This window comes from Chenopodium quinoa, unplaced genomic scaffold (genome assembly GCF_001683475.1).
Source record: "Chenopodium quinoa cultivar QQ74 unplaced genomic scaffold, ASM168347v1, whole genome shotgun sequence".
Classification (NCBI taxonomy): domain Eukaryota; kingdom Viridiplantae; phylum Streptophyta; class Magnoliopsida; order Caryophyllales; family Amaranthaceae; genus Chenopodium; species Chenopodium quinoa.
In genome coordinates, this window is record NW_018742523.1 from 125,705 (window position 1) to 150,060 (window position 24,356).

Consider the following 24,356-nt stretch of genomic DNA (forward strand, 5'->3'; position numbering starts at 1 on the left):
ATCACCCCTAAACGGAGGGATATCCGCCTACCACGTGTCACCATCTCAAAGGTCCAGATGGCACCCCTTCCAATGAAACGTGGCGGCTTTTGATTGGGCCACTTGGCTGGGTATGAAAATACCAAAATCATTTGCCCCTCACAGGGGTCACGTGCATTGCAGATGACACCTGTGACAGGTGTCATCATCCGAATGGCCGGATTTTCAAATTTTATTTTTGGGGGGAAAAATTAGGGTTTACCCTTTCTATAAATAGAAGGGTTTGACTTCCTTTTGGATTCACATTTGCGTGAATCTTCAAGGAATCTTGAATCTTCTGACTGTCAAGGACTTTGACTTTCCAGAGCTTCCGACAGCCGGCCCCTAGTTCGCCTGCCTCATCAATCGCCCAAGACCGACATCTCTCGTTACCTTCTTCCAAGGTAACCGCCTGATTCCTTTTTCACTTATTTTTTGCATTTTTCTTTTATCAAAATGGTTTCCCAAACGCATACGGTATGACCTTGGTTAGCGATCAGCCGGTCACCGGGGACGGCTGAATCTAGAACTAGGAGTGCCGAATACTCGTTCGAGAACTTTCCATTCAGTACATCTCCAAATCCGACAGTGTCTGTGTGTGTTCAGGACACGATGGCCAAAAAAAAGAAAACGACAAGGAGATATAGAGAGGATGGTACCTTTTACCATTCGGACAGTGAGACTTTCAATTCCGATGACTCCATTAGGGTGCCTGTCTCTGAGGTTAGCAGAGACCCGCCTAGCACCGTCAGCACTCCAAATGACTCATTTTTGGAGGAGTGCGACGAGTAATTTGAGAACCCCGGGCCGAGTGGATTGGTGCCGTATGATGAGTTAAGGGAGGACAATGCTGGCAACAGCCGACAGTCCCCCAGCGCCGATGAGAGTTCTGATGATTCGGCGTCATCGTCTTCCAATTGCGTCCCCCTTGACTCAGAGGAGGCGCAGTCCAACTTAAAGGCTGCCAGAGAGTCCCTCTCCGTTGAGAAGGGAGAGGGTTGGGCAGAGCCGTCTGCTTCCAGGCGGCATGAACGTGCGCCTTATTATCTGCACGTTCCGGAAGGCAGGCAGAAGATCATGGCGAATGATCTTCCCAAATTTCTTTCTACTCATGTCATGGAACATGGGTTTCTTCTGTCTGTGCCGGATGGTGAAGACATGGTCACCTGGCCTGAGATGGCTGTTTATGTTGACCAGTGTTTCGGCTGCTACGAGGCGGCCATCCAAGCAGGATTTCGCTTTCCTCTCCATTCGGCCGTGGAGAGGATCTTGGACGGGTACCAACTAGGTATCTGGCAACTAGCCCCCAACTCTTGGGTAAATATCTTGGGCTACGTTGCCGCCTGCGAGATGCTGGAGGTGGATCCCTGCTTTGAGGCGTATACTTTCCAAACCTTGTCAGTATTGTCTGGTGCAACCGGCCTTGTCATTTCAACAATAAAGTCGGCGAATACTTGGCTCTTTATTGCCTTCCTTGGTTCGTAAGTGATTTCTAATCCTTACATTTCAATCGCCCATTTAAGCATTCGTCTAGAAGACTCCAAGGTTGTGAGCGGCCGCTTGATCGGTTGGTCAGTATAGACCTCTACCGTATGCGCCAAGAAGTAGGGTTTTAGCTTCTTGATGGCCATGTAAAGGGCAAGGCCAAAATTTTCAACCATGGGGTACCAAAGCTCTGCGTTCCTCAGAACATGGCTAATGAAATACACCGGGAGCTGGATGCCGTCTCTTTCAGCTAAGAGAAAGGCACTGAGGGCATGATCAGAGTCGGCTAAATACATGAATAGATTCTCTTTGGGCAAAGGGATAACAAGCTTCTGAAATGTCGCCTCTGCATCGTCGCCTGACCGACTTGTCGCCTGACCATCGTCCCCCCATTCAAAGTTGGTCTTCTTTTTTATTTCCTGGAAGAAGTAGAGACACTTGTCGCCTGACCGACTGAGGAATCTCCCCAAGGCCGCCAGGCAACCTGTTAACTTTTGCACTTCCTTCACAGTACGGGGCGACTGCATGTCGATTACCGCCTGTATTTTCTCAGGGTTGGCCTCTATTCCCCTTTGGTCAATCAAAAATCCGAGAAACCTCCCAGACTCAACACCAAAGACACACCTTTTTGGGTTTGGCATGACCTTGTGCCGCCTGAGTGATGCAAGTCTAAGCATGGAGAACTTCGAAGATTTGCTTATCATGCATCAAGATAGTTTGTCCCTAAAAATTGATTCAAGCCAAGCATTCCATGGACACTTTCTTGGATATCAAAGCAAAGCCACGGTTTGCTTAGTGGCTTTCCTTGGAGTTTAGTTCACTTTCTTGAACTTTCTTGAATTTTCTTTACTTAGATTTTGCTTACAAGTTTTTACCTTTCACTTGAAAGGGTTTTTCTTGGTTCAAGCATTAGGATCTTTAATCTTTATTTAGTTGCTTTTAAAAATCAGTTAGTTAGCAAAATAAATCAGTTTAGGCGTGTGCTTGTGCTCTAAGGTGCTTTCTCTTCAAGCAAGTTAGAATTCTAGTTTAATTAGGATTGAATTAGGAACTTGTCCTAATCTTCCTAGGTAAACTAAGTCTATAAGTAGGGCTGTAAAACACACGAATTATGAAGAGATATTAATATAAATTGTTTTAAGTTTAAACACTTAAGTTTTGTTGACTGTGATCAATTGCTGTTTTGCTTGTTTAAGTTAAAACATTTGTTTGGATTGATTAATTAGGTGGATTATTAATTGATTAATCTTAGTTTTTGTTGAATTCTTGGTGGATTTCCTGTATAGAATTAGACTTAAACATATCCCTTGTGTTTTGTTGATTTTCAGATCAATAATTCACATCAACTTTGGTATCAGAGCCAGGTTACGCAACTTCGGTAAAAACTAAACTGGGAACAATTGGCTGGGAATGTTTACGTGATTCTTTTTGCATTGAACTCTAAAAACGTCCAGATATCACCATATACAATTTCATAATTTTTAGTTGAGTAACGCGCTCTACACAGCCTCAAACGTTTGGTGTTTGTGCACTGATTTGCGGTTGGGAGTCCGGTTTTTGTGTTGCCTAGTTTTCCTTCAAGGTTCGATCTTTTAATCAAGATTTTTGCATAAACTGACTTGGTTTGTGTAGGAATCATGAGTGACGAAGAGGTCCTACTTGTTCCAAGGGGATTAACCTTATAACAGGCTCAAAATCTTAGAAGAGACAGGCGAATTGACGAGTTGGAAGCAAGGATGGATGAGATATTAAAAAGGCTTGATACTCGTGCTGGAGATTCTTCAAGGAAAGGGAATTCTAACCCTAATTCTGGTTCAAGTGAGGAAGAACAACCAAGGAGGAACCCAAGGAGGCCACGAAATAATTATTCTTCAAGTGATGAATCACCAAGGTCTAGGAGAAGAGATAGACTAAAGGATGATGATAGGAACCTTAGATTAGATCTTCCCGAATTCAATGGGAGTATGAATGAACCTGAAAAGTATTTTGAGTGGATTTGTAGGGCCGAGACACTCTTTGATTACACGGAGTATGATGAAAGGAAAAGATGCAAATTGGCTGAATTAAAACTGACCGGCTATGCTAGTCTTTGGTATGATAATCTAAAGAAGAAGAGGCATAAGGAGGGGCGTGCAAGAATCTCGACTTGGGAACAACTCAAGAGGCACATGAATAAGAGGTTCGTACCTAGTGATTATATTCAAGATGTTTATCTTAAGATGCAACTTTTTAAACAAAATTCTATGACTGTTGTTAATTATATTGGTGAATTTGAAAAGTTATGCATGCTATGTGGCTTAGAAGAGATTGTTGAGCATAAGATTGCTAGATTTATTTCAGGGTTGAATAATAATATTGCTGAAAAAGTTGAATTGCAACAATATTGGTCCTTTGAGGATGTTTTCAAGGTAGCTTTGAAAGTTGAAAAACAGATAAAGGGGAAGAAAGGGACGTACACTAAGTCATTTGTAAAAGGTTTCGCTAAACCTTTTAAGAAGAACAGCTTGGAGAAAAGTGGTTCTAGTTCGAACTACAAGGAGACTAAATCAAAATTTGAAGCTCCGAAAAAGCTTGTTGAAGATAGGAAGTGCTTCAAGTGTGGTAGTGTTGGTCACATTTCAACTAATTGTCCATCAAAAAGAGTAATAACTGCTCAAGAATGGGAACAAGAACAAGCTCAGTGTGAGCAAGGTAGTGACTATGTAGAAAAGAACGAAGAGGAAAACTTTGAATAAGAGGAGGGGCATATTGACGAAATTTATCCCGAGACTCATGGTCAAAGTTTTGTTCTAAGAAGGGCACTACACTCTAAAACCGTAACTATGGAAAACAATCAAAGGGAGAAAATCTTTATGACAAGGTGCAAGGTAGAAGATAGGTTGTGTGACATGATCATAGACACGGGGAGTTGCACTAATGTGGTATCTACTACTTTGGTAGACAAATTGACGTGGCCAGTTACTGAACATACAAGCCCTTATAAGCTTCATTGGCTTAATAATTTGAGTGATGTTAAGGTAACTAAACAAGCCTTAATCTCCTTTTCAATTGGTAAATTTCATGATAAAGTTTGTGTGATGTTTGTCCTATGGATGCTTGTCATATACTATTAGGCCGTCCTTGGCAATATGATAGATTTGTGAAGTTTGATGGAAGGACTAATGTGTATGTTGTGAGAAAAGGAGAAAAAGAGAGACCGGTTGCTTTAAAACCTTTGATAAGCAACAAGTCTTCTAATGTTACCTCTAATTCGAAGAATTCTTATTTGATTAGTGAGAGGGAATTAGAAAAAGAGATTTGTAGCAACAATGTGGTATATATACTTGTTTCTAATGAGATTCGAATTGATCAAAAAAACAAGCAAAGAGGCCGTATGAATTGGAATCTGGTTTAGAAGAATTCAAGGATGTCTTTCCTAAGGAATTACCTCCGGGACTACCTCCTATTCGTGGGATAGAGCATCAAATTGACTTGATTCCGGGAGCACCATTACCTAATAAGGCAGCCTATAGAAGTAATCCGGAAGAAACAAAGGAGATGAAAAGGCAAATTGAAGAGCTTATGGCTAGAGAATACGTGAGGGAAAGTGTGAGCCCTTGTGCTGTGCCTACTTTACTTGTCTTAAAGAAAGATGGGAGTTGGCGCATTTGTATTGATAGTAGGAGTGTGAATAACATCACTATAAAATACCGATTTCCTATTCCAAGATTAGATAATCTACTTGATGAACTACATGGTTCAAAGTTGTTTTCTAAGATTGATCTTATGAGTGGTTATCATCAAATTCGAATGAGAGAAGGAGATGAGTGGAAAACAGCATTCAAGACTAAGTTAGGGTTGTATGAATGGTTGGTGATGTCGTTTGGACTCACTAATGCACCTAGCACTTTCATGAGGTTGATGCATGAGGTACTTAAACCTTTCCTTGGCAAGTTTTTTGTTGTTTGTTTAGATGATATTCTGATATACTCTAAAAATTTGCATGATCATCTAAATCATCTAACAAGTGTGTTTGAAGTGTTAAGAGAGAATAAACTCTATGCTAAGCTTGAAAAATGCTATTTCTTAGTGCCTAGTGTTACTTTTCTTGGTTATGTTGTATCAAAAGATGGAGTTTCAGTTGATCATTCGAAAGTAGAGGCTATTAAAACTTGGCCTATTCCTACTAATATGAGTGAAGTAAGGTCTTTTCATGGTCTAGCTTCGTTCTATAGAAGATTTGTCAAGAATTTCTCAAGTATTATGGCGCCTATGACCGAATGTTTGAAGAAGGACAAGGGTAAATTCGTATGGACTAAAGAAGCTCAAAGTGCGTTTGAGTTGGTTAAAAAGAATCTACGTGAAGCACCTATACTTGCGTTACCATATTTCTCAAGTCCTTTTGAAGTTGAAAGCGATGCTAGTGGAGTTGGAATTGGAGCTGTTTTACTCCAAAAGAAGAGGCCTATTGCATATTTCAGTGAGAAATTGGGAGGAGCTCGATTGAGCTATTCTACTTATGATAAAGAGTTCTATGCCATTGTTAAAGCTTTAGATCATTGGAGTCATTATCTCCGACCTAATCACTTTGTGTTGCATTCTGATCATGAAGCATTGAAGTACATACATGGACAACAAAAGCTCAATCCTAGACATGCTACGTGGGTTGAATTTTTACAATCATTTAATTTTTCTTCAAGGTACAAAGAAGAGAAATCGAATGTTGTGGCTGATGCATTATCTGGAAGATACACTTAGATTGGAATTCTAAATAGCAAGCTAATTGGTTTAGAATTGATCAAATAATACTACAAAGGTGATGATGATTTTGCTACATTGATTGAAGAGTGTTCTAAAGGAGCCGTGGGTTCTTATTTGCTGCAAGATTGTTTTCTTTTCAAAGGCAATCGACTCTGTCTTCCTAAGTGTTCTATTAGAGAGCTAGTTGTTAGAGAAGCTCATGGGGGAGGAACTGTTGGTCACTTTGGCATTACAAAGACCTTGAGTATGTTACAAGAACACTTCTATTGGCCTAAGATGCTCACGGATGTGCAACTAGTTATTTCTAGGTGTGCAACTTGTCAAAAAGCGAAGGCTACTTTTCATCAAGGCTTGTATACTCCTTTACCTGTTCCAGATTCACCTTAGGAAGATATTTCTATGGATTTTATTGTGGGATTGCCGAGAACACAACGGGGGAAAGATTCTATTATGGTTGTTGTGGATAGGTTTTCTAAGATGGCTCACTTTGTTCCTTGTCACAAAGGGGATGATGCTATGAAAGTGGCAGAATTATACTTCAAATAGATTTTTAGATTGCAAGGAATTCCGAAAACTAATGTGAGTGATCGAGATACAAAGTTCATGAGTTTCTTTTGGAAGTCTCTATGGAAGCTCTTGGGCACTAAATTGCTCTTTAGTACATCTTACCATCCACAAACTGATGGACAAACCGAGGTTACTAATCGTACTCTTGGTGCACTTTTGCGTGGGTTAGTGAGTAAGACACAAAAGGATTGGGACATCAAGTTAGCTCATGCGGAGTTTGCTTATAATAGATCACTTACATATGCTACCAAACATAGTCCTTTTGAGGTAGTCTATGGAGTCAATTCGAAACTTCCAATTGATCTTGTTCCATTGCCTAAGGGTGAGTTAATTCACAAAGATGCCGAGTCTAAGTGGAAGAGTATGATGAAATTATATGCTCAAGTTCGAACAAGAATAGAGAAAGTAAATGACATGTACAAAGCTAGAGCAAACAAGCATAGAAAGCAACAAAGTTACAATGTTGGAGACTTGGTATGGTTACATTTGAGAAAGGAAAGATTTCCAGGAAAACGCAAGAATAAGTTCATGCCTAGAAGTGAAGGTCCTTTCAAGATTATTGAGAAGATCAATGACAATTCTTATAAGTTAGAACTTCCAAGAGAATATGGAATTAGTGCTACATTCAATGTTGGAAATTTGGCTAAGTATATTCCTGATGAAGAACTTCAAGATTTGAGGACAAATTCTTTTGAAGAAGAGGAGAATGATGCAAATCTAAGCATGGAGAACTTCGAAGATTTTCTTATCATGCATCAAGATAGTTTGTCCCTAAACATTGATTCAAGCCAAGCATTTCATGGACACTTTCTTGGATATCAAAGCAAAGCCACGGTTTGCTTAGTGGCTTTCCTTGGAGTCTAGTTCACTTTCTTGAACTTTCTTGAATTTTCTTTACTTAGATTTTGCTTACAAGTTTTTACCTTTCACTTGAAAGGGTTTTTCTTGGTTCAAGAATTAGGATCTTTAATCTTTATTTAGTTGCTTTTAAAAATCAGTTAGTTAGCAAAATAAATCAGTTTAGGCGTGTGCCTGTGCTCCAAGGTGCTTGCTCTTCAAGCAAGTTAGAATTCTAGTTTAATTAGGATTGAATTAGGAACTTGTCCTACTCTTCCTAGGTAAACTAAGTCTATAAAAAGGGCTGTAAAACACACGAATTATCAAGAGATATTAATATACATTGTTTTAAGTTTAAACACTTAAGTTTTGTTGATTGTGATCAATTACTGTTTTGCTTGTTTTAGTGAAAACATTTGTTTGGATTGATTAATTAGGTGGATTCTTAATTGATTAATCTTAGTTTTTGTTTAATTCTTGGTGGATTTCCTGTATAGAATTAGACTTAAACATATCCCTTGTGTTTTGTTGATTTTCGGATCATTAATTCACATCACTGAGTGTGGTGAATGTTTCTCGGAGATCAGCAAGATGATCCGCCTGTTGTTGGGATTTGACTACCATGTCATCAATGTACGCCTCTACATTCCTTCCGATTTGATTAGTGAAGACCGTATTAATCATTAGTTAGAAAGTAGCATGCGCATTCTTCAAACCAAACGACATCACCGTATAACAGAATAAACCCTGATAAGTGACGAATGCCGTCTTTTCTTGATCTTTTTTCCACAGGGGGCTCTGATGGAAACCTGAATAGGCGTCCATAAAACTCATCAAGGCATGTCCGGCTATTGAATCGACCAGACTGTCAATCTTAGGCAATGGATAGCTATCTTTTGGACATGCCTTGTTGAGGTCTGTGTAATCAACACACATGCGCCATGTTTCATTCGGCTTTTTTTACTAACACAACGTTAGCTACCCACTCGGGGAAATTGCACGCCCGAATGAACTTAGCGTCCAGCAAATTTTTAACTTCGGCAGCTGCCGCCTGACTTCTTTCCTCGCCATGGTTTCTTTTCTTTTGCCGGATGGGCTTCTCGGCGAGTTTGTGGACAGCGAGATCCAGGCTGATGCCTGGCATCTCTTCCACTTCAAAGGCAAAGATGTCTTTGAATTCTCTCAATAGCTGGTGCAAGCTCTCACCTAACTTTGCAAATGCAACCGTCCCTACCTTAACCGTCGCTCTGGGCGGCTGTCGTCCAGAGGGATATCAATATGTTCGCCAGCAGGCTGGGGACGAAGATCATCGGACCGTTCCCCGGTCAATGATTGCTATTGTTTTTCTTTTTTGACCACCACCGGCTGATCAGTCTTTCTCTTCTTTCCGGCTGGTAGGGCCGACTATTCTTCCTCGACATTGTCGAGGTCGATTTTCTGCTTGCCCCGGCCGGATGCTGCGGCCGCGGGCTTGACATCCGAGAGATAGCACTCACGAGCCGTCTTTTGATCCCCATTGAGGGAACCGACTGTTCCATCATCCTTCTCATACTTTACCAGCATGAGAGTAGGGATGATGACGGCTTTACACACATTTAGAGTGGGTCGGCCAAAGATGAGGTTGTAAGCTATGAGCTCTTCAACCACTAGGAAACGGATGGTCATATGTCGACCGTCTACTCTGTTCCCCAGGCGGACGGGTAAGTCAATTCGTCCACCTGGGTGCACAAGTCCTCCCCCAAACCCAACAAGGGTGTGAGATACCTCCATCATGCTATCCGGTTTGTATTTGAAATTGGATAAGCATTTGAGGCTGATGAGGTCAAAGGAGCTTCCTGTGTCAATCAGAATTCGACCAACACGTTGATTGGCCACCTTGCATTCAATGACCACAGGGTCATCATGCGGCCGACGGACTTTGCCTCTGTCCTGCTCGGTGATGACAACTTTAGGGAAGGCGGATGTGCCAACCGCCTCTCCTTCTTCAACAGAGTTGACCATCTTTCTCACATGGTCCTTGGTGCCCCGAATGGTCGGTCCACCCCCAGCAAATCCGCCTGTTATAGTGTATACCGGATCTTCATCCGTTTCGGCACTCATAGCAGGCTGGGGAGTCTCTTTCTCGGACTGCCCCGGATTTGTCTTTGATGTCGCTTTGGAGTTCACATAGGATTTCAACTGTCCTTTGTCGACCAGACGATCGAGTTCCCGCCTGAGACTGAAGCAGTCGTTCGTGTCATGGCCATCATCCTCATGGAAATGGCAATGCTTGTTTTTGTTCCGATTTTTAGCGGAACCTTTCATAGGAGTCGGCTTCTCAAGAGTCAGCCGATCCTTAATTTCCAAGAGGATGGAGAAACAGTCCTTGTGGAACTCGTACCTTGGAACGTACGATTTCCACTCTTTTTTCTTCTTCTGGGCCGGTTGATTAGAGCTATCAATGGCCCAGATTTGTTTTTTCTTTTTGCTCTCTTTCGGCTTAGGAGCCGGCTGAGCAGGACGACTCTTCTTCTGTCGGTCGGACTTCTTAGGGTCCGACTGCTTATTGGAGAAGCAGAGCTCGGTCGCCTGTATATAGGCTTCCGCCTCTCGTAAGGCTCCTTGCAGAGTTAAAATTTGTTTGCGGACGAGTTCATACTTAAAAGTGGACCCTTCCTTCAGCCCCTAAAAGAAGTCTGTGAAGGAGACCTCATCAGACAACCCATGAATCTGGATTCGTACCAGATTGAACCGCTTGACATAGGAACGCAGGCCTTCTCTATCTCCCTGTTGTACATTGCCCAAATCAAGGCGTGTCTTTTTTCCAGGGATGTTCATAGAGAAGTTTGAAGCGAACAAGAACGCAAGCGTCTTGAAGCTATTAATACATCAAGCCGGCAGATTGTCAAACCACTGTTGCCCTTCAGGGTGGCTGGAAAACAACGACACCATGCGGCATCATCCAACCCCTGTAAATATATGAGGTGGGTGTATGCTAGCAGGTGGTCTTCTGGGTTGGAGGTCCCGTCATAGATTCCAACCAGAACATTTTTAACCTTGGTCGGATGTTCAGCTTCGGTTATTTCCCTGGAGAAGGCAGAGGGTTGATCACCAAGGTGTTGCAGCCTGAGCTGCTAGTCCAGCGGCTGATAGCCGTATGCCGCCTGTCCTCCAAAGAGGGCAGGCTGCATGTAAGGTAAAGCCGGCGACTAGTACAATGGCGGAGCCATGTACTGGGCTGACTGGATCATATGAGGGCCAGACTGAACCCGTAGGCTGCTTGCATGGGTCTCATGTATAGACTGGGAATACCTCACAGAGGTATTCCGAAAGCTATCATGGTAGGTCGACGTTGAAGTCGACTCTGATAGATGGGTCTTCGTCTTCTCAATGTATTGTCGAGCATCAGAGAATGTTTTCTTGCTACCATCCGGCTGTATGTGCCGGATGGCTTTTCTTGTGCCCGTTTCTGGGAAACGGAGCCTGGTGAGGTCAAATTGGGGCCGAGCCTTCTTCGTAGGGGCAGGATGAGGAGTCGGCTAGCGGTCCTTGACCGACTTCTGTTTGCCAGCTTGGGTTGGTTTCTTGGCCGACTGCTCCTTTATAGGAGTAGGCAACTTCTTGGAGGCAAGCTGTTTGATTTCACCCCTAAGACTGCTCAGGAGTTTCATGAGTTCATCTCGAGTGACGGGAGTCGATCCTGCCGCCTGGGAAGGATCACTCGTCTGCAACGAGGTCTTTTTTGGCTGACCAGCAGTTTTGCTTGGCCCCGCCTGATTAGTGTGATGCTCCCGCTTTTCCCTACTGCGGATGCGTCTTGAGATGAAGGACCCGTTAGGATCCACATAGGTTTTGAAGTCATCGTCGTCCCCTAAGTCATTGTCCGTCTAGACCACTACGTCTTCTAGAGGCCGATTGGTCTCAGGATTCGGTACAGGGACTTCTGAAGCAATCTTAGAGGTACACTCCCCACCGACGACGCCAAATATTTCAGGGGTTTTTGTCCCTTGGGAGAGTTACGACACTGAGATTGGATTCAGCAAAGGGCGCCTGTACCCGCAAAGCAAACGGACCGCCGGATGGTCGGTGGTCCGCCTCCGAAGATTAAGTTAGTAAGTATTCGGAGTAAAACGTGCGGAAATAAAGTTATCTGCTCGAGTTCCAAGCTCAGGTAAGGTACTGTCTGTTTCATGAAAACGACAGCTTTGTAATAAATGTGAAAGTGACGTGTTGTCCTGTATTGCGTGTTTTTCTGTGTCCCTTAAATGAAGGAACTTTCCCTATAATAGGATCTTTTTGATAAGCGTGCCCTCCCTAGGATCTGGTGACCTAGGGATTAGTTCACGCCGTAAAACGCCGCCTCAAGGTTTAGGCCCTTGATTGCCGCCATTCTAGAAGCAATGCCTGAGTGACACGTGTCACTAAGCCCAAAAGGCTTTTGGGCATCTCTTAGAGTGACACGTGTCGCCCTCTTAATAGTCCGTGCTGGATCATCAATCACCCCTGAACGGAGGAATATCCGCCTACCACGTGTCACCATCTCAATGGTCCAGATGGCACCCCTTCCAGTGACACGTGGCGGCTTCTTATTGGGCCACTTGGCAGGGTATAAAAATACCCAAATCACCACCGGCTCTTTCAATTTTCTTTTTTATGCCGTCTGAGATAAGCTTGTTGAGGCATTTCAAACTAAGGGCCATTATCAAACACCATAGACATAGGTATCCCAAACTGTGTGATAATGTTCTTCCAAATGAAAGAAATGACATCCTTTGTCTTAATGTTCTTTACCGGCTCAGCCTCTACCTATTTGGTAAAGTAATCCACAGCCACCAAAATATAACGCTTTCCGCCTGGAGCAAGCGTATTACGACCCATGATATCCATGCCCCACTTAGCAAACGGGACTAGGCTGTGGATTGCCGTTAGATCAGTAGTCGGGCGGTGAATAAGCTTGCCAAACCTCTGGCATTTGTCACGTATCTTAACCAACTCTTTAGCGTCTGCTTCAAGAGTAGGCCAAAAGTAATGCCGCTTGGCTCTGACGGCTAGGGATCTACCGCCTATATGAGAGGCGCATTATCCAGCATGCAATTCTTCAAGAACTTCTTTACCCTTTTCTTGGGTAACACACTTTAATAGAGGTTTAAGGAAACCCGCCTTGAAGAGTTCTCCATTTCTAATCTCGAAGTTTGCTGCTCGCTTCTTCATGACGGCTGCCTCCTGCGGTGAATCAGGAAGTGTATGCCCGAATGCCATCCATCCAGGTAGAGCTCCGGTCTAGGATTTCAATGGGCTCTTCATATATACTTCTTTTTTGGACTGACCAAAAGACTGACCAAGGCGTATTGCAGCAAGCGGAAGATGCCAATTTGGACAATGCATCCGTCTGGTTGTTATCTAACCTGGGCACTTGACTTAGACGGAACTCTTCAAGTGCCCCGACCTCTTCTTTACCTGCCTGAAGATACTTGATCATAGCCGGATGAGTTGCCTCATATTTTCCCTCATACAGGCTTACGACCAACTTTGAATCAGAGTAGGCGTCAATTTTTGTTGCCCCTGCTGCCTTACACATGCGGATTCCGGCTAGCAGGGCTTCATATTCCGCCTTATTATTTGAGGCTTGAAACTTAAACCGCAGTGCATATTCAAATCTGTCTCCCTCAAGGGACTCATATATAATTCCTACACCGTTGTCGTTCTTCGTCGAGCTCCCATCTACATACACTTTCCAAACCTGATCAATATTATCCGGTGGTACCGGTCGTGTCATTTCAACAATGAAGTCGGCAAACGCCTAACCTTTCATTGCCTTTCTGAGTTCAAAAGTGATTTCAAGACTTTGCATTTCAGTAGCCCATTTCGACATTCTACAGGATGACTCCAAGGTAAACATTTGCCGCTTGAGGGTCTGGTCAGTGTAAATTACCACCGGATGAGCCAGAAAGTACGGCTTCAATTTCTTGAATGCCACATATAGAGCAAGGCCAAATTTTTCAACCATGGGGTATCGGAGTTCAACATTTTTTAGCACATGGCTAATGAAATATACCGGGAGATGGATGACGTCTCTCTCATCAAGGAGAACAGCACTAAGAGCATGATCTGAGACGTCTAGGTATATGTATAACGTCTCTTTGTGCATAGGGCTAACAAGCCTTGGAAAAGAGTGCATATGTTCTTTCGGCTTTTGAAAGGCCGCCTCAGCATCATCCCCCCATTCAAATTTGGTCTTTTTCCTAATTGCTTGGAAGAAGTAAAGGCATTTGTCACTTAACCGACAGAGGAACCTCCCCAGTGGCGCCAGGCAACCGATTAGTCTCCATTCTTCTCCGCGACAGTGCGGGGTGACTTCATGTCAATTACCGCCTGTATCTTCTCGGGGTAAGGCTTTATCCCCCTTTAACCAATCAGGAATCCGAGAAACATCCCAAACTCAACACCAGACGCATTTCTAAGATTTAGCATAACCTTATGCCGCCTGAGTGTGGTGAAGGTTTCTCGGAGCTCAGCAAGGTGATCCGCCTGCTGCTTGGATTTGACTATCATGTCATCAATGTATGCCACCACATTCCTCCCAATTTGATTAATGAAGTCCGGATTAGTCATCCGTTGGAATGTATCCGGTGCATTTTTCAAGCCAAACTGCATCACAGTGTAACAGAATAACCCCTGATCAGTGACGAAGGTCGTCTTCTCTTGATCCATTTTTCACAGGGGTATCTAATGGAAGTCGGAGTAGGCATCCATGAAACTCATCAAAGGCATGCCCGGCTGTTGAATTGACCAGACTATCGATCTTTGGAAGCGGATAACTGTCCTTGGGACATGCCTTTTTGAGGTTTGTGTAATCAACACACATACGCCAGGTACCATTCGGCTTCATTACAAGCACAACATTCGCCACCCAGTCAGGGAAATTACATGGCCGAATGAACTTGGCATCCAGCAGCTTTTTTACTTCGGCAGCTGCCGCCTGACTTCTTTTCTCGCCTCAATTTCTTTTCTTTTTCCAGATGGGCATCTTTTTTGGATCCACGACGAGTTTGTGGACTGTAAGATCCATGCTTGGCATCACTTCCACTTCAAAGGCAAAAATGACTTTGAATTCTTTCAGCATTAGGTGCAGGTCTGCACACAGCTTAGTATAAGCAGATGTCCCAACTTTAACATTACGCTCTGGACGGCTGTCGTCTAGAGGTATATCAATATGTTCTCCAGCCGGTTGGGGACAGAGCTCATCTGACCGTTCCCCGGTAAGTGATTTCTTTTTTTTCTCTTTCTTCACCTCCACCAACAGAGGAGCCTTACTTTTCTTCCCGGCTGCTGCTGGGGCTGGGGCGGCATCCTTGACATTTTCAAGGCCTATTGGTTCCTTCCCTTAGCCGCCTGGGCCACAGTATCCTTGACGGCTGAGAGGTAGCACTCCCGGGCCGTTCTTTGATCCCCATTCAAGGAACCAACAGAGCCATCATCCCTCTCATACTTGATGAGCATGAGGGAAGGGATCATTACAGCCTTGGCTTCATTGAGGGTTGGCTGGCCTAGGATAATGTTACAGGCAGTCGGTTCCTCAACGACCAAGAATTTGACGACTAGGTGTCGTCCTTTTCCTTTTTCACCTAGCCGGATTTGTAAGTCAATCTTACCGACTGGGTAAACAATCCCACCCCCAAAGCCAACCAAGGGGTGGGTAACTGGATGCATGCTGCTAAGGTTGTATTTCAGTTTCTGCAGGCACAGGAGACTGATGATGTCCGGCGAGCTAAAGGTGTCAATAAGGATTCGACCTACCAACTAATTTGCGACCTTACATTCAATGACAATTGGATCGTCATGTGGACGACGGACAGTGCCCCTATCCTTCTTATTGATCAAAACGTCTGGGAAGGAGGAGCTTCCTGCCGCCTGATCATCATCATCATCATTGTCCATCTTTCGAAGATGGCTCAAGGTGCCCCGAATCGTAGGGCCACCACATGAGAACCTGCTTGCTATGGTTGTTTAGGGTAATTTTACCCCACCACGTGGTCCAATCAGAGGATGACACGTGGCAGCCCCCAGGATGGCCCATAGGTGGACCTATCCCTACTTAACACGTGTCACTCCAAAAAACTAGGAGGAAAGGTGGCCTTCAGGCCCAAATCCCGAGAAAGTCGCAATGCGGCGCAGCCCACCAATGATTAGGGTTCAGTGACCTAATTAGGGGCACAAATCCCAAGGACCCTATAAATAGGGAGATGCCCCTCTTTTGGAGGGCTTGTTTTTCCATTTATTACAAATTGTCCCTATGATAGAGACATCTGAGCTTGGAATCCGAGCAGATACCCATGTTTTTCCTCTCCCTTCAAGTTACTAACTTGTTTGTTGGAGGTGGAGCACCACCCAACCGGTGTCTCCGTTTGTTTTGCAGGTACAGCTCACGCCAGATCAGTCTTCGTGTTGTAACTCTCCCGAGGGACAAAACCACCCAAAACATTTGGCGTCGTATGTGGGGAGAGTACCTCGAAGATGGTTCAAGAGTCTTTACCACCTCCTAATCTTCTGGGCGATGACTCAGAAGTCTTTACAGACCAGGAGGATGAAGATCCTTAGGTCGAAACCTATACGACCGATGATGGCTCTCTGATAACCAAGCACATCCGGCCTTGAGAGACTCAGGAGCAGGGTGCCTCCCAGGCGGGTACAAATCGACCCCCAGGATAGCCGGAAGTGGAAACCCATACGGCAGCTTGATTAGCACCCGTCACTCGAGACGAATTCATGAGATTCATGACGAGTTTCAAGGGTGAAATTAAAGAGCTGATCAAGAAGAGCCGGGCTGGCCCAAGTAGAGGCCAGTCGGCCAAGAAGACTCCTCTGGAAAAGGGGAAGTCAGTCAGAGATCGGCAGCCGGGACCATTGATTGGTCCAAAATTCTTCTTTCTAAGAGGAATACCAACAATACCCGCCGGACTCAACAGCCGGTGGGAAATAAAAAATTAACTCTTGATGCCCTGGAAATCATCAACCGAAAAAGAAAACAACAATTGTCTTAGTCGGCTTCCACGTCGATCTTTCCTGATAGCTTCAACAACACCTCTGCAGGGAATGCACTTTCCCTACGCGAGAGCTAGACATGCGATAATACCGTCCATTCTGGCCCTTAGATGATAAGCACTGTACCGTATGTACCGTCTTAGGTATACGGTCAGTATCCCCCTTACTTCATGTAGTCGGCCCTCTTAGGAAGTCAGGCGGCATATCACAATGTCCAGCCACTGGACTGGCAACTCCATCTGCTACGCCTGGGTGAACAACCTTCTGCGTTAACCCGGGAGATAACCGAGGCGGCACAGCCGGCCAAGGTTAAGAATGTATTGGTAGGTACCTATGATGGTACCACCAACCCGGAAGATCACCTCATGGCTTACACCAACCTCATGTACTTACAGGGTTTGGATGATGCCGCTTGATGTCGATGCTTCCCGGCTACATTGAAGGGCATCGCCCAACAATGGTTTGGCAACTTGCCAGCCGGGTCCATTGATAGCTTCAGGAAGCTTGCCTTTTTGTTTGCTTCCAACTTCTCAATGAACATCCCTACTAAGAAATCAAGCCTAGACTTGAGTACCACTAAGCAGGGGGAGAGAAAAGGGTTGTGCTCCTATGTCAGGCGGTTCAATCTGATTAGAATTCAGATTCAAGGACTGTCAGATGAGGTAGCTTTTACAGACTTTTTCAAGGGTCTGAGAGACGGGTCGACTTTTAAGTTCGACCTAGTCAGAAAAGGGGCTTTCACTTTACAGGCGGCCTTGAGGGAGGCAGAAAGCTATATTCAAGCAATCAACCTCTGCTCGCCTGGTAATCAGTCGGACTCCAAGAAGTCTGACAAACAAAAAGACAGCCGGTCTGCTCAACCGGCCAAATATAAAGAAGAGAGCAAGAAAAGAAAAGAAATATGGGCGGTTAGTGACTCTGACCAGCCGTCCCAGAAGGAAAAGAAATAATTTAAACCGTATGTCCCTAAGTACGAGTTTAACAAGGACTGCAACTCCATCCTCATGAAAATTAAGGACCGGCTTTCCCTAGAGAAGCCGAATCCTATGAAAAGTTTCATTCAATCAAGGAACAAAAATAAATTCTGCCAATACCATGAGGAAGTTGGCCATGACACCAACGACTACTTCAACCTTCAACGGGCTATCAAGGGGATGTTAAAGTCCTACATTTCTAAGTCCCTGGCCGGGACAAAGAAGAAGAACAAGGGTAAGTCCTCCAAGACTACCCCAGCCTGGTATTAGCTCGGATACCGACAAGAAGCCGGTCTACACAATATGAGCCGTTCTCATGTGGTGGCCCTACCATCCGGGGCACCAAGACCCATCTTCGAAAGATGGATAAAGATGATGATGAGCAGGCGTCTGCAAGCTCCTCCTTCCTAGACGTTCTGCTCACTGAGAAGGACAGGGGCAGCGTCCGCCGTCCGCATGATGTCCCAGTCGTCATTGAATGTAAGGTTGCCAACCAACTGGTTGGACGAATCCTTATTGACACCGGCAGCTCATCAGACATCATCAGCCTCCGGTGACTATAAAAGCTGAAATACAATGTCAGCAGCATGCATCCGGTCACCCACCCCTTGGTTGGTTTTGGGGGTGGGATGGTCTACCCAGCCAGAAGAATTGACTTACCCATCCGGCTGGGAGAGAAAGGACAGGGACGACATATTGTCGTCAGATTCTTGGTCATTGAGGAGTTAACCGCCTACAACATTATCCTTGGTCGGCCAACTCTCAACGAAGCCATGACGGTAATCATCCCGTCTCTTATGCTCATCATGTCTGAAAGGGTTGACGGCTCTGTTGGTTCCTTGAATGGGGATCAGAAGACGGCCTAGGAGTGCTATCTCTCAGCTGTCAAAGATAATGTGGCCCCAGGCGGCCATGAACCAATAGACCTTGAAAATGTCAAGGATGTCGAGCCAGTACCTGCCCCACCAGCAGTCGGGAAGAAAAGAAAGGCACCTCTGCTGGTGGAGGTGAAGAAAGAGAAAAAAAAGCAATCACTGAATGGAGAACGGTCAGACGAGCTTCGTCCCCAACCGGCTGGTGAAAACATTAATCTCGCTATGGATGACAGCCGTCCAGAATGTGCTGTAAAGGTAGGGACGATTGCTCATGCTACTCTGGGTGCAAGCTTGCACCTTCTGCTGAAAGAATTCAAAGACATTTTTGCCTTTGAAGTAGAAGAGATGCTAGGCGTCAGCCCGGATATCGTTGTCCACAAACTCGTCGTGGACCCCAAAAAGAAGCCCACTCGGCAAAAGAAAATAAACCACGGCGAGGAAAGAAGTCATGCAGCAACTGCCAAAGTCAAAAAGCTGTTAGACACCAGGTTCATTCGGCCTTGTAATTTCCCCGACTGGGTGGCCAATGTGGTCCTTGTTACAAAACCGAATGGGACCTGGCGCATGTGTGTTGATTACACAGACCTCAACAAGGCGTGTCCAAAGGACAATTACCCGCTTCCAAATATCGATAGTCTGGTCGAATCTACAGCCGGTCACGCCTTGATGAGTTTTATGGATGCCTACTTTGGCTTCAATCAGATACCCCTATGGAAGAAAGATCAAGAGAAGACGACCTTCGTCACTGATTTGGGGCTATTCCGTTATACTGTGATGCCGTTTGGCTTGAAAAATGCGCCTGCCACTTTCCAACGGATGATTAATACGGTCTTCATTAATCAAATTGGGAGGAATGTGGAGGCGTATATTGATGACATGATAGTCAAATCCAAGCAACAGGCTGATCACCTTACTGATCTCCGAGAAACATTCACCACCCTCAGGCGGCATAAGGTCATGTTAAACCCTAAGACATGCTTCTTTGGTGTTGTGTCTGGGAAGTTTCTCGGATTCCTGATTGATCAAAGGGGGGATAGAGGCTAACCTCGAAAATATACAGGCGGTGATTGACATGAAGTCACCCCGTTCTATCAAGGAAGTTCAAAGACTCACTGGTTGCCTGGCCGCCTTGGGGAGGTTCCTCAGCCGGTCAGGCGACAAATGCCTTTACTTCTTCCAAGCAATTAGGAAGAAAACCAGGTTTGAATGGGGAGACGATGCTGAGACGGCATTTCAGAAGTTAAAAGAGCACTTGCATTTTCTACCTAGGCCGGTCAGTCCTTTTCCTAGGGAAACGTTGTACATGTATTTGGTCTTGCTTTGTATATGGCATTCAAAAAGTTGAAGCCTTACATTCTGGCACATCTGGTGGTGATTTACACCGACCAGCCACTCAAGCGGCCAATGTCCACCCTAGAGTCATTCGGGAGAATGTTAAAATGGGCTATTGAAATGCAAAGTCTTGAAATCACTTACGAACCAAGAAAGGTAGTGAAAGGTTAGGCGTTTGCTAATTTCATTTTTGAAATGACCCATCAGGTGGCTCCGGATAATCTTGATCAGGTTTGGAAAGCATATGTAGACGGGAGCTCTACAAAGAACGGTTGTGGTGCAGGTTTAATCTACGAGTCTCCTGAAGAGGACATATTTGAGTAGGCACTACGCTTCAAGTTTCAGGCCTCTAATAATGAGGCGGAATATGAAGCCCTGCTAGCCAGCATCCGTATGTGTAAGGCGGCTGGGGCCATGAAAATTGGCGCTTACTCTGATTCACAATTGGTCGTTAGCTAGTATGAGGGGAAATATGAGGAAACGCATCCGGCTATGATCAAATATCTTCAGGTAGTCAAAGAAAAGGTTGGGGCACTTGAGTAATTCTGTTTGAATCAAGTGCCTAGGTCGAAAAACAACCAGGCGGATGCATTGTCAAAACTAGCTTCTTTCGCCTGCCATGATACGCCTCGGTCAGTATTCTTGAAAGTTCTTGAAAAAAGAAGCATCTATGAGGATCCCATTGGAATTTTGGACCGAAGCTCTACTTGGATGGATGGCTTCCAGGCCTATCTTACAGACGGTACACTTCCTGATTCGCCACAGGAGGCAGCCGTCTTGAAGAAGCGAGTTGCAAACTTCGAGTTGAGAAACGGAGAACTCTTCAAGGCGGGGTTTCTTAAGCCTCTGTTAAATTGTGTCACCCTAGAAAAGGGGAAGAAAGTTCTCGAAGACTTGCACTCGGGATTATGTGCCTCCCATATAGGCGGCAGGTCCCTAGCCGTCAGAGCCAGACGACATTATTTTTGGCCCATTCTTGAAGCAGACGCCAAGGAGTTGGTGAAGAAATGTGGCAAGTGCCAAAAATTTGGCAAGCTTATTCACCGTCCGGCTACTGATCTGACGGCCATCCACAGCCCAATCCCGTTTCCAAAATGGGGCATGGACATTTTAGGTCCTTACATGCCTGCTCCAGGCGGAAAGCGCTACATCTTGGTGGCTGTGGATTAATTCACCAAGTGGGTGGAGGCTGAGGCGGTTAAGAACATCAAGACCTCAGACGTAATTTCTTTCATCTGGAAGAACATTATCATTCGGTATGGGGTGCCTACGTCTGTGGTGTTCGATAATGGTCCTCAGTTTGAGACGCCTCAGCTCAAAACTTGGTTGGGAGATCAAGGGATCTCAAGCTGTTTTGCATCAGTCGGCCGACTCCAAGAAAACGGTCAAGTTGAAGCCTTCAACAAACTAATCTCAAACGGCATTAAAAATAAAATTGAAAGAGTCGGTGGCTTGTGGGCGAGAGAGTTAATCCATGTCCTATGGGCCATCCGGACAACAGCAAAGGGGGCAACCGGTGAAACCCAATTTCTCATGGTTTACGGTGCTGAAGCCGTCTTGCCAATTGAACATTACGAGTCGACTCTCAGAGTCATGCTATATGATGAAGAGGCAAACTGGGAAGCAATGCATCTGGCATTGGATTCACTCCCAGAACGCAGGGGCAATGCCGCCTTGCGTCATGAGATTTACCGTCTGAGAATGACCAGAGCTTACAACAAGAAAGTACACAAGCGTCCTTTAAAAGTTGACGACTTAGTGTTACGGAAAATTGAGGCAGTCGGTAGGGCCAATGAGTTGGGAAAGCTAACCCCAAATTGGGAAGGACCCTACCGGATCTATGAAGAAGTAAGAGATGGCACCTACCGCCTGGAAACCCCAGACGGCAGGCGCCTGCCCAGAACTTGGAATGTAGACAACTCAAAAAGTACTACTTATGAGAATGTATGTTTTTTGTAAACAGTGAGTCAATTAATGAGAATTCAGACTTTGTTTGCAAAATTGTTTTGATTACCTGCCTGGGTAATACTCAGAAGGATTCTTTATTTACCTAATTAAGTTTGATACTTAGTAAAGGTTACATTTGTTTGACCGCCTAGGTAACACTCAGATGGATCCTTTGTTTATTTAACTAGGTTTGATACTTGGTATGATTTAATAATTGGTTGTCCGTCTGGGTAATACCCAGATGAGCTTATTTGTTTAAAATAACTAAGTTCGACACTTAGTGTAAATTTAATGTTATAACAATGATCCGATTAAAAGCTAAGCACAAAAACGCTTAGTGACTATTCAACCGGTCCTAAACAAGACCAAAGGCTAAAACAGCCGGTTGGTTGCTTATTTTATAAAACCGCCTGTCCCAACATGGACAAAGGCGTCAGGCGACACCTCTCCGGGTGCAATCGTATCGGGGAACAGACTATTTGTCAGTTCTACGTACCTACGTAGACGGCAAAAATTGAACGACCGAATCGGTCAACTCATAGCCGTCTGACCTGAATGATCTGTGAAGAACGACCAAGTTACCGAATACCGGATGCCCCTATGCATCAGTAAGTCACCGGCTGAAGTTCTCACTTAGGTTATTTATTCCAAAATTGCATTTTCTATCCCAATTGGGGGAAAGGAGGTGTGCAATGGCTATGCAATCTCTACCAAGACGGGAAAAACTGTTAGGGTAGTGACTGGAACGCCTGTTGGTGTACGGCAGTGCACTTGGTTTGGGGCAATCACTATTGTGATTGATTGACTTCCAAACGTATCATGCTCTTTGCAGCATCAGACGTTCCCAAGTCAATCAACCAACTCCATTTGAAACCAACCGCACATTCGTCCAGGGGCAAGGATAGTCGAGTTTTGATAAGTTAGGCAAAAAATCGCCGCATGCTTTTGATAAGTTAGGAAAAAATCAGGCATATACGCCAAAATTGAAATCCAAAATGATCAAAACAGAATCAGTCGGTGCATTCATTAAAAGTCCACTCAACCAAACGGTTGTAGTGGATCAAATGTTAACTGGACCCCGTCCGGAAGAAAAGAAAATTGTTGATTAACCCGGCTCCTCAGCCGGTAAATACAAGGATACTCGGCACGCAGGCCGGAAAGGCTAAGCTAAAATAAAAAGAGTAGGCATACTGCTGGTTAAAAATCACTTCTGGCCTGCAGGCGGCTCCTCCTGGTCTTCCTCATCATCCGAGGGAATCTCGTGCGCTTCACCAGGACCAGGTAGCTCAGGCGCGGGAAGCTTAGTGTTGGCGTTAGCCAGGCGTCGAAGGACTCATGCTCTTGCTCACCTTTCTCTCTTAAGTACACCACGTCCTCGGCGTACCTGTGAGCCAGTGCCCAGATGCCATAATCCTTGTCTAGGTACAAGGCAGCCCAAGCGATCTTCATCTTGGCATCGTTGTCAGCATTGCTTTCAGCAACCAGGTGGTTTTGCTCCGCTTCCTGAGTTGCTGCAAAGTTTATCTGAGCCTCGGTAGCCTCCTTCTCCAACTTCTCAACCTTGGTCTTCAAGTTGGTGTTCTCTTCAGAAACACCTTGGAGTGTGCCAAGGTCCGCATGGGCCTTTTTTGAGCGCCTCGTTAGCCTTCTTGAGACCCTCATCTGCCTTTTTCTAGGCCTCCTCCGCCTTCTTCTGAGCCGTCTCAGCGTCGCCCGTTTGTGGGAATAAGGACTCTTGAGCCCGTCTACCCGCAGGAGAGCCTGCAAAACCAAATCAAGTTAGTATTGCAGGCGGAGTAAAACACCTGGAAAAGTTGTCAAGTATCTTACCTCAGCCAGAAGGGACAAGATGCGTTCAAGATGCGTTCCAGGTTGAACGTCTCTATCCTAAGGGTAGCGTTCTTGTCTTTCTTGCTCACCGCCTTCAGCATGGCTTTAGCATGCTTCTGAACGTCTGGCCAGCGGGGAGATTGATCTGCACCATAATCAATAGGTAATGAGTGCGAAATTAAGGCAGCACCTATCTATTGCCGACCGTCTAAGGATGACGTCTGCTGGGAGTGGGATTTCACTCGCAAAGGCCACCCCATCTCAGGCGGGGACTCAAATGGGTTCTTACCTTCAGAGCCAGCCAAGCAGGAGCCGCTTGCAGGCGTGGTGAACCCCCCGGTTGCTGATAAGGGGTTGACGAGGTCGAGGCACAGACTGCCGCCTATCCTCTCGTTACGCCCCCCTATCCGCATCTTTTGGTTCCCGGCTGAGGCGCCAGGAGTTAGGGCGGAGGCTAACTTTTTGGTCTTGTTAGGGGTGGAGGCGGAGTCCTCCCTGGCCCATTTGAGATCTTTCTAAAACGTTTTTCCTACCTCTCCTCCCTATGAAAATATCCAAGTTAAAGTTAGCATCTGGAGAAAATAAACTTTTAGGCCAATCTAAGAAAAGGGTCAAGCGTTTTTTACCTTGGCCTTGATTGCGGCCGCATGTTTTTCCGCAAGCTCCTTGCGGATGGTTGTAGAGGACCGCTTGGGTGTCTTCTCCGTCTGCATCATGCTTAAAGCTTCTT